Source organism: Trachypithecus francoisi, unplaced genomic scaffold (assembly GCF_009764315.1).
Source record: "Trachypithecus francoisi isolate TF-2019V2 unplaced genomic scaffold, Tfra_2.0 Lachesis_group0, whole genome shotgun sequence".
Classification (NCBI taxonomy): Eukaryota; Metazoa; Chordata; class Mammalia; order Primates; family Cercopithecidae; genus Trachypithecus; species Trachypithecus francoisi.
In genome coordinates this window covers 137840998-137855589 of record NW_022681453.1, presented here as the reverse complement: position 1 = coordinate 137855589, position 14592 = coordinate 137840998, and the positions used below count along the sequence as shown (strand labels likewise).

The 14592-nt window shown below is 43.8% G+C and overlaps 1 non-coding gene across 1 annotated transcript; it reads left to right on the top strand.

The window, feature by feature from the left end:
* The first annotated feature begins 709 nt into the window (after nt 1-709).
* Nucleotides 710-821, top strand: LOC117084556. The gene has a single exon (XR_004437490.1). It is a non-coding gene; the product is annotated as a U5 spliceosomal RNA (small nuclear RNA).
* The last annotated feature ends 13771 nt before the right edge of the window (nt 822-14592 follow it).

Genomic DNA, 14592 nt, shown 5'->3' with positions numbered 1-14592 from the left:
ATGTGCCTGTAATCCCAGCTACTCGGGAAGCTGAGGCAGGAGAATTGCTTGAACCCGGGAAGCAGAGGTTGCAGTGAGCCGAGACTGCACTACTGCACTTCAGCCTGGCGACAGCGCAGGTCTGCATCTCAAAAAAAAGAAGGTGAGTGTTCTGATTAAAAGTTTGTCCACTTCCTATTTGAGTACGGTTTCTCCCCATTTTGATTTTCTGGTGCTGTGAAAATTCTGACCTATATTTAAAGACTTTTCCACATTCTTTACAATTGTATGGTATCTTCCCAGAGTAAATTATCTGATATTGGTGAAAGACTGACCTTAGTTTGAAACATCGGCTTCACTCACCACATTCATTAAATCTGTTCTATATGAACTCTCAGATTTGTAGCAAGATGCATGCTGTTACTAATGATTTTACCTAATTTTTTACACTTCTTAACAGGCTGAAAATAAGAAAAGCCAAAATATATGTTTCTGGATTTTTTTTATCTTGTTCAGTTAATTTATTTCAAATGAAGAAAGCCAGTTTCCATCCAGTTACAATCATGAATTCCTCAGAGTTTATTTTTAGGTCAATATTTAGAAACACTACATTTTCTCACGGAAACAATGAACAGTAATGATTATGTTTGCTTCCAAGTTACCTCACAGAAGCCTATATTCCTCTAATTGTAATGAAAATACATCGTTGTATTGAAAACAGTAGAAAATTATACTCTGGTTTCTCTTCAGATCGTATAAATCTTTCGCCTTTTACTAAAGATTTCCATGGAGAGGAACAACTCTGAGTCTTAAGATACCATCTCATGCCAGTAGAATGGCGATCATTAAAAAGTCAGGAAACAACAGATGCTGGAGAGGATGTGGAGAAATAGGAACGCTTTACACTGTTGGTGGGAGTGTAAATTAATTACTTCAACCATTGTGGAAGACAGTGTGGTGATTCTTCAAGGATCTAGAAGTAGAAATATCATTTGACCCAGCAATCCCATTACTGGGCATATACCCAAAGGATTATAAATCATTCTACAATAAAAACACCTGCACACGTATGTTTACTGCAGCACTATTCACAAACAGCAAAGACTTGGAACCAACCCAAATGCCCATCAATGATAGATGGGATTAAGAAAATGTGGCACATATACACAACGGAATACTGTGCAGCCATAAAAAAGGATGATTTCATGTCCTTTACAGGGACATGGATGAAGCTGGAAACCATCATTCTCAGCAAACTATCACAAGATCAGAAAACCAAACACTGCATGTTCTCATTCATAAGTGGGAGCTGAACAATGAGAACACATGGACACAGGGAGGGGAACATCACACATCCGGGCCTGTGTGGGGTGGGGAGCTAGGGGAGGGATAACATTAGGAGAAATACCTAACGTAGGCGATGGGTTGATGGGTGCAGCAAACCACCATGGCACGCATATACCCATGTAGCAAAACTGTACGTTCTGCACATGTAGCCCAGAACTTAAAATATAATTTTTTAAAAAGTAGTAGAAAGTTCAATTCTCCCATTAAATAAAAAAAGGTGTGTAGGGGGTGCTCTGTAATATTTGTCTGTGTAAGAGTAACCACTTTCATCCTTCACAGCAGTCATATAAAAGAAGAAAAACTGGCCGGGCGCGGTGGCTCAAGCCTGTAATCCCAGCACTTTGGGAGGCCGAGACAGGTGGATCACGAGGTCAGGAGATCGAGACCATCCTGGCTAACACGGTGAAACCCCGTCTCTACTACAAAAATACAAAAAAACTAGCAAGGCGAGGTGGCGGGCGCCTGTAGTCCCAGCTACTTGGGAGGCTGAGGCAGGGGAATGGCGTGAACCTGGGAGGCGGAGCTTGCAGTGAGCTGAGATCCAGTCACTGCACTCCAGCCTGGGCCACAGAACAAGACTCTGTCTCAAGAAAAAAAAAAAAAAAAAAGAAGAAAAACCTTTTGCATGACAAATTATTAAAATAAACGACGGGGCATGGTGGTTCATGCCTATAATCCCAGTGCTTTGCAAGGCAGAGGCTGGAGGATCACTTGAGGCAAGGAGTTCGAGACCAGCCTGGCCAACATCGTAAGTCTATTTTATTTTATTTCATTTTATTTTATTTATTTTATTTTATTATTTTATTTTATTTTGAGACAGAGTCTCACTCTGTCGCCCAGGCTGGAGTGCAGTGGCACGATCTCAGCTAATTGCAACCTCCGCCTCCTGGGTTCAAGCAATTCTCCTGCCTCAGCACCCCCTCGTAGCTGGGATTACAGGAACCTGCCACCACACCCAGCTAATTTTTGTACTTTTAGTAGAGACAGGGTTTCACCATGTTGGCTAGGCTGGTCTCAAACTCCTGACCTCAAGTGGTGTGCCTGCCTCAGCCTCCCCAAGTGCTGGGATTACAGGTGTGAGCCACTGCGCCCGCGACCCTATCTCTTAAAACAAAAAAAACCAGACAAAAACAACAACAAACAAAGAGGAAAAGCAGGAAGTGAAGCTCACAGGTTCTCTCACTCACCAGAACAGACACCTCTCAGGGCCTCTCTGCCGAGCAGCACCCAGGGATCTGGGCCCCATGGTATTCCCCCTTGCTCCAGCAGAGATATCAGAACTTGTTTAGGGAATAAAATGTCTCTCAAGGAGGAAAAACAAGGAATAGGAAAATGTGGGGAGTCAACCATTGTTGATTCTGGAACTCTTTTCAGCCCATCTTCTGCCTTTAGCAAGTGGAGGAAGAATTGGAACACCCAGGAGAACAAGCGAGGCGGGATCTCAGGGAAAATGGGAGCACACTACAGAAGGACCCCAACTCTCTTACTTCAGGAAGGAGCGTAACACATCTGGCCCTGTGAGAGGGTGGGCTGAAATAGTGGTAGTATCCCACCCACATGGTAGGAGGCTAAGATCTCAGGAAAACAGGGATGGTGTAGGGACAGAGGGCTCAATTAGGGCATCAAAAAAATTTTCATTTCACATTTTGTCCAAAGCAGAACCTCTACTAGGGAACTGGGGACATCTGTTTCAATACTACAGAGAACCTAGGGTTCTCCCTGGCCAGCAGTCCCTGAGGCGGGTGAGTTGGGAAACTCAGTTGATGGAATTCTAAAAATGAGCTTATGAGAGATACCTCAGCCTATAAGAGGAAAGAAGCCATGAAGCTCCAAAGTACAAAGGCTGAGTCCTAGAGAGGGCCTCACCCAGAGAAGCTACAGTCCTCTATCTCCAATACCATCTCTGTACAGGGTCTTTTGAGCAGGCATCAGGCTGGCCCATTGCTTATAGGTGAAATAGAAGGTCTTATCCTTGATGGTCACTGGTTCCTGAAACAAAAGATTCCTACTCAAGCCCTGGGGAACAGGGGAAGGGGGCAGATGCGCTATAGATAATTAGATGGCCAGATGAAGACCAACATAAAAAATCAATAGTATACCCCAGAATTCAGTTGGAAAATGGACAAGACCTATAGCGCACACACGCATGTGTGCACACATGCGCACGTGCCCCTTCATAAAAGAACTGAATAAATGATAAGAGAGAACATGTTCATAAGTGGAAAGCATGATTTTTCTAAAACTGTCATTTCTCATTTAATCGATAAGTCATTGCAATCCCAAAGGAAATCATTTTTTATTCTAAAGTTCTAAAGAATCTGGATTGTGAAGCTTATACGGAGGGACAGATGGAAAGACTAGTAAGAATATTTTTGGGGGGAAAAGGAAATTTGCTCTACCCAGATATCAATCCATACTATAACATTACAGTAATCATTTCCTGGCTGTACTCCTGCAATAACCTCCTAACTCAAATCTCATTCATTTTTCTCTCTTACATACCCAATAATGTGTGGGTGTGTAATAAAGTAGATTTTGCAAACATTAGTCTGAATGATCTGATAAAAAGTTCATGAAACAGTCAAAAACTCTTTAAGGGCTATCATTCTTCTTAGGGTGAAATCAAACTCTTTCCCATGACCTCTAAGATCCTACAGATCTGGGCCCTACATCCTCTACAACTTCAGCCAGTGTAACTCTCTCCCTGGGCTCTGTCTAGTCCAGCACTCTGGCTTCCTTTTTTTTTCTTCAAACAAGTCAAACTCTTTCCTACCTCAAGGCCTTTGTATTTGTTCTTCCATCAGCCTAAAATTCTCTCCCCTTGTTCTTCCCTTTCTTTAGATCTCATTGAGGACATCGCCTGTTCAGTGAGTTGTAAAAACTCTGAGTGAAAAAGGCCTTGCCCAGTTGTACAATATCAAAGCCACACAAAAAGTGGCCCACCTCTTTCTCTCTCTGACCTCATCTCTAACTACAAGGTCTGGCTCCTTTTCCTTCTGAAATACTTGCCTTCTTTCTGTTGCTTAAAAACTCAAACACTTTAAGATTGTTCACACTTTAGGACCTTGCTGTTCCCTCTGCCTGGTTTGGTCCCTCAATTCATTCTGTTCAAATATCACCTCCTTCAAGAGGTCCTCTCTGACCTTCTTCCACTCCAGGCACTATAGTCACTTTCCATCCACTCACTTACCCTTCCATTTTGGCATGTATCATCCCCTGACAATGCAGTATACATTCACGGGTGTGTTGTGTGTGTCTCCCATTAGAGTTTACAGCTCCATGAAGGTACTGTCTTGGTCACCATTGGCACAAAGCAGAAACCCCATAAATATCTGTTAAATGAATGAATCTACAAAGTAAGAGCTCAGTAAGTTATGTAACTATTATTATTTCCCATTGTATCTGCAAAGCTTATTCCATGGCCTGGCATACAGAGGCTGCTCAGTATATACTTGCAGAATGACCAGGCCCCCAGGCGTAAGCTATTCTACACACACTATTTGCAGAGCAAATGTATTCCTCCAAAGGACTTTTCCTACTTACGCTGGTGGACTTCATCCGCAGAACGTGTGAATTTCCAGTTTCCAGAAAATTTTACTGGCAGTTGCCTCCCTCCACTTTACCAATTAAATGGATCTTCTCAAAATCATGTGCTGTCTCTAACCAAGACACATCTTAGTCTGGACAATCTCATTTAGCCTCAAATCACTTTCCCCCCAAAACACACAGTTTCTTGTGTATAGACACACATATACACTTGCTACAGCTGCCCTGCAATGGGTAAACCAGGTCAGGCCCCTGAGACCTGTACTGATTTCTCTGACAGCTGACCTAAGGCAGACTGTTAGGAAGCCCAACTCAGCTGGGACCATATTGTCTGCAGAAAGGCTGCATTCCCCTGGTTTCCAGCACTGCTCTCTGATTTTGGAAAAGGCAGAGTCTCAGGAACTAAGTGAGGAGAAGAGAGCCACAAATAAGCCCGACCTTCTCTTGCAGCTCAATATGTGCACTACTCCCCCTTATCATCCTGCCTAAAAATCTTTAGAACTATGGCTTGTCCTCCCACTCCAGGGTTACCTGGCCCCACCCTCAGCTGCAGTGTTATAAGTGCTCTTTCAGTTTATTGCTTCATCCAATTGCGGGCAAGACACAAGGTTTCTCAAAACATGCCACTACACTCCATAGTCCAGAACTGAATCTCAGCTACAGGAGAATCCTGGTCTCAGAGGAACTGCTTGGATTTGTAAAAGAAAATAAAATTTCAGGACCTAAATTTATTATGTCAAGCGGAAAGTTAAGCCCTGGAGAGTTGCATGTTATATATGCTATTCTTATTATTATTGTTTAACTCTCTTCCTCATTGTTCTTATTCTGTAAATGACTAGGAGAAACCAGAGACCAGATCTTCCCCCTTCCAATCACTGATCTTCATTATAGATTAACTGTCTCCTTTATTATCCTGTACCTAACTCAGACCAGATGGTGCCCAAGACCCTATGACAGTTATATCTTCAGGGTGGAATGTTAAATACACCTTTCCTGGAAAAAAAGACCACCCAACTAATCAAATAATCGCAACTATGCATTAAACCTTACATAGAAATATGTTGAAATTCTATTACACTTCCCTGAACGTTGTCTATATAAACGATCTTAAACGTCTACCCTTCGGAAGACTGACTTCCATTCTTTGGAATCCGTGCTTCCTGGGCAACCCGTCCTTAACTTTGCACTTGAATAAAAACTATCTTTAAACCAGATTCTGACTTTTTGATTATTTTAGGTTGACAGGTTGGAGTAGAAAATAGTTTTTACTAAATGTGTTCAATGACCCTGACCATGACCAAGAGAGGCCGCCTCTGGAAAGAAATCGGGCAGAGGACTGCTGAAACAATAAGGGCTTACAGGACAAAATGAAAGTGCAGGCTTGCCTACGGGTCAAAGCTGGAAAGAGTGCCCAGAAACAACAAGAAAAAGGCTCAAGTGCCCCGTGGGTAACGCTGGGCGCAGACCCGCTGGGATCACTGAGAAGACGGCCAGCCAATGTCATCAGCCACAACTAGGCAGGACGCCACAAAGGCCGGCGCAGAAAGCCCTCCAGGTGGGGAAGAACGAAATGGGCTCACGGGGTCTCCTCGCCCCGCCTGGGATCACCGACGGCCACGTCTCGCTTCCAGGCTGCGGCTCTCTGGTCAGAGCGCCAGCTTGCAGGTACACTCTCCCACGGGACCCCAGGGGCTCCACCTGGCGGCAGCGAGCCGGAAGTACGGCGGGAGCCTGGTTCTCTCTAGGAAGCCACGGGGGTTCGCTTCTCGGTGGTGCGTTGGTCCAGAACCCTCACGTGACAAGTCAGCGCAGGCTGCTCTTCTTGCTGGTCAGTGTTGGAGATGCGCCCTGGTCCAGGCCCCTCCTTGCTCATTAGTGTTGATGATGGCCTGCTGCCTAGTGAATCTTGATGCAACCCTGCCTCCCCAGGCCTCGTAGCTGGCTACAGATGGGGCCACAGTGGAGCCCAGGAGGATGCACATATTTTGGGATTCGTCCTGCAATCCTGGTTGTCCACATGCAACTGGGATAGAAAAGCCAGACTTGCGGCCGGATGTGGTGGCTTCTGCTTGTAATCCTAGCATTTTGGGAGGCCGAGGCGGGCGAATCCCTTGCGCTCAGGAGTTCGAGACCAGCCTGGGCAACATGGCGAAACCCCGTCTCTACAAAAATTACAAAAACTTAGGGGCCGGGCGCGGTGGCTCACGCCTGTAATCCCAGCAATTTGGGAGGCCGACGTGGGTGGATCACGAGGTCAGGAGATCGAGACCATCCAGGCTAACATGGTGAAACCCTGTCTCTACTAAAAAATACAAAAAATTAGCCGGAAGTGGTGGCGGGTGCCTGTAGTCCCAGCTACTCGGGAGGCTGGAGGCAGGAGAATGGCGTGAACCCGGGAAGCAGAGCTTGCACTCCAGCCTGGGCGACAGAGAGCGACTCCGTCTCAAAAAAAAAAAAAAAAAAAGCCAAGCGTGGTGGCGCGTGCCTGTAGTCCCAGCTACTTGGGGGACTGAGACAGGAGGATCGCTTGAGCCCAGGAGGTTGAGGTGGCTGCAGTGAGCCAAGATTTCCCCATGCCACTCCAGCCTGGGGGACAAAGGGAGATCCTATAACGAAAAAAAGAAGAAAAGAAAAAGGAGGAGAGGAGGATTTGACCTCCAGGGCATGGCATCATATAGGGAAATATTAATAGCTGTTTGTATCTCTTCATAAGCCTTCACCATTCCTAGGACCTTGTCCAGGGGGACTGGACTGGTAAAGATGAATCTAACTATCTCCAGTCTGTTCTCTATCGCTATTCCTTCTAAAGGCCTTGTTAACACAGCAAGCTTTGAGATACTGAGTGTTAACCTCCCCCGAGGGGAAGCCTACAAACTAGATAAGTAGCCCAATTTCATACTCTCAAATGCAGAAGTGTATTGGCCAAGCTTATTATAATTTGGACTGAACTTGTAAGAGGCAGAATTCTTCCCCTACAGCTTGTTAATTGCTGTTAAGACATAGAGAACAGGCTGGGCGCGGTGGCTCACGCCTGTAATTCTAACACTTTGGGAGGCTGAGGTGGGGGTATCACGAGGTCAGGAGTTCGAGACCAGCCTGGCCAAATTGGCAAAACCCTATCTCTACTAAAAATACAAAAATTAGTTGGGCATGGTGGCACATGCCTGTAATCCCAGCTACTCGGGAGGCTGAGGAAGGAGAATCGCTTGAACCTGGGAGGTGGAGGTTGCAGTGAGCTGAGATCACGCCACTGCACTCCAGCCAGTGGGCAGCAAGGCTCCCTCTCGGGAAAAAAAAAAAAAAAAAAAGATATAGAGAATAGGAAGTTTATGGAATGAGATGTGTCTGAAAGTGGTTCTAAGAAATCTCAGCTTGGGAAGATGACAGCTAGGGGCAGGGGCATTCAAGGAGAGCCAGGGAATACCCTACCGGAGACCTATTCTGGTAGAATAGGATATTCCAGAGACCTATTAGGAGGAATGGCAGTAGTGACCGAATTAAAGGAGAAATCATGCAGTCACACAGTTTTTGTTACCACCAAGACAGCTTCCATATTGGAGTGGATACGAAAATACAAAAAAACAAAAAAAGAAAAAAGAAAGAAAGAAAGAAGCCGGGCACGGTGGCTCACGCTTGTAATCCCAGTACTTTGGGAGGCCGAGGCGGGCAGATCATGAGGTCAGGAGATCAAGACTATCCTGGCTAATACGGTGAAACCCCATCTCTACTAAAACTACAAAAAATTAGCCAGGCGTGGTGGTGGGTGCCTGTAGTCCCAGCTACTCGGGAGGCTGAGGCAGGAGAATGGTGTGAACCCGGGAGGCAGAGCTTGCAGTGAGCCGAGATCGTGCCACTGCACTCCAGCCTGGGCAATAAAGTAAGACTCCGTTTCAAAAAAAAAAAGAAAGAAAGAAAGAAAAGAAAGAAAAGAAAAGAAAAGGAAGGAACGAAGGAAGGAAGGAAGGAAGGAAGGAGAAAGGAAAGAAAGAAAGAAGAGAAAAGAAAGAAAGAGAGGGAGGGAGGGAGGGAGGGAGGAAGGAAGGAAGGAGAAAGGAAAGAAAGAAAGAGAAAGGAAAGAAAGAAAGAGAGAAAGAAAAGAAAGAGAAAAGAAAGAAAAGAAAAGAAAAGAAAGAAAGAAAAAGAAAGAAAGAAAGAAAGAAAGAAAGAAAGAAAGAAAGAAAGAAAGAAAGAAAGAAAGAGACAGACAAGGGAGAACTATAACCATAACTGAATCGAATGGAGAGCTATAGCCAGAGAGCCAGCCTTGCTACTGTTAAGTTGGTTGCACACATATATCCCAAACAGAAAGACCCAACTCACTCAACTATTGGTCCCAAACAGAAAGATCCAACTCACTCAACTATGGCCAGTTGGGTCAACTAAGACCCAACTCACTCAACTATGTGGCTGTTTACCCCAAAGACAGAGCCCCAAGGAAATCAGAGGAGACTATATCCCCATTTCCCTAACCCCACCAGCTATTCCACCCACTGGCCAGTCACAAACCATCATCAGAGGAAGATGTGAATGCAGTCTGAGAGATCACTGAGAGCCAAAAAACGTTAATGGAGTATAACCAACACCAAGGCAGAATGAACTGTCAAAGATAAATTTATGAAAGCCTCCAGGCAGAAGAGAAAAAAAAAAAAAAAAAAAAAACACTGAAGCTTCTCAGTTATCTTAGTTGTCAGGAGACATAGAGCAATAGAAATGAGGGAAAAGGTTGTGATCTAATTAGCAGCAGGCACCTTTTGGGTGTCTGATCAGCCCGGTTAACCACCCCCTCCCACAGGATGGGGCTCTGGAAGCCTCATTTACATTACATGACCTAGCCCCCCTGGGCCATAGGAGTAAACCAGAAGTGAACATCTAACCCAAACTGAGCAAATCCTATTGTCTCTCCCAAGAATTAGGAATTAAGTCTGAGAGTCTAACTCAATTTGGGCTGGCTTCTGGAATGGAGTTATACACTTGGGACCTCTGGCAATTTCTGCCGTATGCCTAGGATCAGAGAAAGCAGGAAAGCAAAGAGCAAAAGAGGGATCAGAAGTGAGGAAAGAGCTGAGACTGAACCTGAGTGCGCTGCCTGTTGTTCCTGATTGCTTGGATTTTCCACGCTCCAGAACTTCTAGTTGCATTCTTGCCTTTAGGTGCCAGGGTACATGCAGAAATCCTCATAATAAATTAAGTGTATTTAAGTTAATTCAAGTAGGTTTCTGCTATTTTTAAACAGAATCCTAAATAACACACTTAGCTAAGTCACTGTTAAAGGCCAAAGTCTGAAAATGACACAACTTAGTTAGCAGACATCCATCTGTCTTTCCTGAAGAAAGCGGACATTCCTTATGCAAATCTTGAACTAACAAGTAGAGGGGAGTATGAGCTGTTTTTGCTCAAATTCTCACATAAATAGTTGGATTTCTTCCCACACCAACAACCAATTCTTCAGCTCTCTGGACACCAGCTAGGTGTCTAACAATTCAGCTCTGGCACTAACTACCCAGAGTTAGCATCAAACCATACAGGTTAAAGGCTCAGTCCCACAAGACTGTCCTCACTTCAGATGCCAATCACAGGGCCACTGTAATTCTGTTCCCATAACCCTCTTCTCACATTTGATAATGTGCTAGAATGGCTCACAGAAATCAGGAAGGCACTTTACTTCCTCTTACTGATTTATCATAAAGGAGACAACTCAGGAACAGCCAAATGGAAGAGACGCAAAGGGCAAGGTATGGAGGGAGGGACATGGACCTTCCATGCGCCACCCTCCAAGCACCTGCATGTGTTCACAAACCTGGAAGCTCTCTGAACTCCCTTGTTTAGGGTTCATATGGAAGTTTCATTACATAGGGATGACTGATTACATTATTAGCCATTGATAATTAGCTCAGCCTTCAGCCCCTCTCCCCTTCCCAGAGGATGGAGGTTGGGGTTGAATGTTTCAGCCCTCTAATTAGTCCTTGATCTTTCTGCCATCAGACCCCATCCCTAAGCTATCTCAGGGACCTCAGCTACCAGTCATCTCATTAGCATACAAAAGACACATTACTCTGGAAGTTGTAAGGGTCTCAGAAGCTCACGTGCCAAGAACTAAGACTGCATATTATAAAAAAGAAAAAGATGCTCTTATCACTAGGAAATTACAAGGATTTTAGCAGCTTTATGCCAGAAACTGGGGAAAAAGACAAATATATCTTTCTTACTGTATTACAGTTATTACAGGGGGAAAAGTCAGTATGTTTAGATATAACCATTTCAGTTTCCGAAGAAATAGAAGGCCAGGTGCAATGGCTCATGCCTGTAATCCCAGCACTTTGGGAGGCCGAGGCAGACATATCACCTGAGGTAAGGAGTTCAAGACCAGCCTGGCAAATGTAGTGAAACCCCCGTCTCTAGTAAAAATACAAAAATTAGCCAGACGTGGTGACTCATGCCTGTAATCCCAGCTACTCAGGAGACTGAGGCAGGAGAATAGCTTGAACCCGTGAGGCAGAGGTTGCAGTGAGCCGAGATCGCGCCATTGCACTCCAGCCTGGGTAAAGAGTGAAATTCCATCTCAAAAAAAAAAAAAAAAAGAAGAAATAGAAACTCCTTGGAAGAACATTATGTTGGAATCTAAGTGATAATGAGTTTATTTTTACACATCTATTCCCACTATGAAACTCATGGCCCCTATCAGAAAACACCTGAGTATCTATTAAATACCAGAAAACTGGGCATCATTAATACCTGAATTAAAAAAGAATGACACATTATTCATCTATTTTCAGCACCTACTATAAGTACTGTAGAAGCTGTGTAATAATGTTTGTGTAACAATGCAGTGGTGGGGGGGGAACCCCTCTAAATAGCTGTTCAATGAATAAAGAAAAAAATAAATGAGAAAATAAACTTCACCAATCAAATCCATAAATCTCTTGGCTATGAAAACTAGGGCAGATCCATTTATTTTTCCCTACACTCCTTGCTTTCTTCTCCTCTTACAATTTCCTATCTTCCAAACCATACTTAGAAGATCCTCTTGTCTGAAGCCTGGCTAGTTGAGAAGTCTTTCATTCCCTCTTCCTTGCTATCATCCTCCCAGAACCCCAAGGCCCTTTCTGTTTAATGGTGCTTTGGAGAAGTAAACAGAACTAAAATTTTGTATATATGTCTGTGTCCATTTTGACTGCTTTACTTAGCAGTAATTCTGGGTTCTTTGCATATTCTGCAAGATCTGACTATAGCTGGGAAATCAAATTTGGTTTTTGATTTTTCTTCTCCTAAACTCTATGTATTGTACAAACCTTATCAAGGAATGAAAATAAATTCCCCAACATCTCACCAACCATTCAATTTCTCCCTATGCCAAGGTAACTTTTTGGGGTGGTGGAAATTTTCTAACTCTTGCTTATACATTTGCATTCATTTATCAAAAGTCATCAAACTGCATACCTTAAAAAGGGCGAATTTTACTTTATGTAAAGCATATCTCAATAAACCTGATCAAAACCAAAACCAAAATCTCTCTATGCCCTCTCTTGCATACATAATTTTATGGTGTTAACATTTTTCTCTTTACTCAAACTCCTTAAGAAGCCTGGAGTCATGTCAGCAGGCCAGTCAAATATATATATGTACACACACACACACACAAATATATATCTATATACACACACACACAGAGTATATCTGCATATCTATATCTATATAGATATATAGATATATATAGATATATATATAAAAGATATAGATTTTTTTTTTCAGATATGTCGCCCAGGTTGGAGTGCAGTGACATGATTTTGGCTCACTGCAACCTCCACCTCCTGGGTTCAAGCGATTCTCCTGCCTCAGCCTCCCAAGTAGCTAGGATTACAGGCACCCACCACCATGCCCACCTAATTTTTGCATTTTTATTAGAGATGGGGTTTTACCATACTGGCCAGGCTGGTCTCAAACTGCTGAACTCAGGTGATCCACCCGCCTTGGCCTCCCAAAGTGCTGGGATTACAGGCGTGAGCCACTGCGCCCAGCCTATATATCTATATCTACTTATCTATCTATATATATATAGAGAGAGAGTCACTTGGTCTCACAACTCAACTCTAGCATAGCACATGATGCTTAGCAGACTTATCTTTTTTAAATTAAATTTTTAAAAATTATTTTTAGTAGAAACACGGTTTTGCTATGTTGCCCAGGCTGGTCTTGAACTCCTGATTTCAAGTAACACTCCTACCTTGGCCTCCCAAAGTATTGGGATTACAGGTGTGAGCCACCACACCTGGCTACAAACTTCCTTAAACATTCCTTTCTGGTAACTCAAAGTTCTTAGACCACACTTTGTTTTTCTAAACAATTACAAATTAAAGAATCTCTGGCCCTGAACGGTGGCTGACAGGTGTAATCTTAGCACATGCCTGTAATCCCAGCACTGTGGGAGGCTGGAGTGGGTGGATCACTTGAGGTCGGGAGTTCGAGACCAGCCCAGCCAACGTGGTGAAACCCCATCTCAATTCAATTGCGCCACTGCTCCAGCCTGGGCAACAAAGTGAGACTCTGTCTCAAAAAAAAGAAGAATCTCTGAACCACCTATGACCTGTACTCCCCTGCTTCAAGATATCTTGCCTTTTGGGACCAAACCAAGGTATAACCTGCATGTATTGATTGATGGTTTTTTGTGCAACTTCTGCTTCCCTGAAATGTATAAAACAGAATTACATTCTGACTGCCTCAGGACTACTTACTCAAGGTTTCCTGGGTTTGTGTTTTCTGCAGGCCATGGTCACTCACACTGGCTCAGGTTAAACATCTCTGAAATATTTTTCATAGTTTTTTTTTTACATTAAAACAAAATAAAAGCGATTTTCTTAGTACCGTATTCCCACTTCATTTTTTGAAAAAAAACCTTTGTGGCAGGGTGCAGTGGCTCATGCCTGTAATCCCAGCACTTTGGGAGGCTGAGGCAGGCAGTTCACCTGAAGTCAGGAGTTTGAGTCCAGCCTGACCAACATGGAAAAACCCTATCTCTACTAAAAATACAAAATTAGCTGGGCCTGGTGGCGTGTGCCTGCAGTCCCAGCTACTTGGGAGGCTGAGGCAGGAGAATTGCTTGAACCTGGGAGGCGAAGGTTGTGGCGAGCTGAGATCACGTCATTGCACTCCAGCCTGGGCAACAAGAGTGAAACTTTGTCTCAAAAAATAATAAATCAATAAATAAACCTATGCATGTCGTTATACTGTCCTGAAGCAGTGATTCTGAGACGGGTTAGTCTCTAGGCAGTAGGCCAAACCAGTGAGATCATCATGTCTGGTAAGATCAGTGTCAGTCTGTTTTCTGTTGCTATAACAGAGTATCACAGATTGGGTAATTTATAAAGAAAAGAAGTTTATTTAGCTCACGGTTCCCAGAGCTGGGAACTGTGAAGGAGCCATATCTGGCCTTCTTACTGTGTCATAACATGACAGAAAGCAAGAGGGCAAGAGCATGCATGTCAGCTCAGGTCTCCCTTCCTCTTCTTATAAAGTCATCAGTACCATCATGCGGGCCCCAAGCTGATGACTGAGTCTAGTTCTAATCATCTCTTAATACTGTTACACTGTTACAATGGGGATTAAGTTTCTTTCTTTCTTTCTTTCTTTGTTTTTTTTTTTTTTTGAGACACAGTCTTACTCTGTCACCCAGGTTGGAGTGCAGTGGCATGATCTCAGCTCACTGTAACCCCTGCCTCCTGGGTT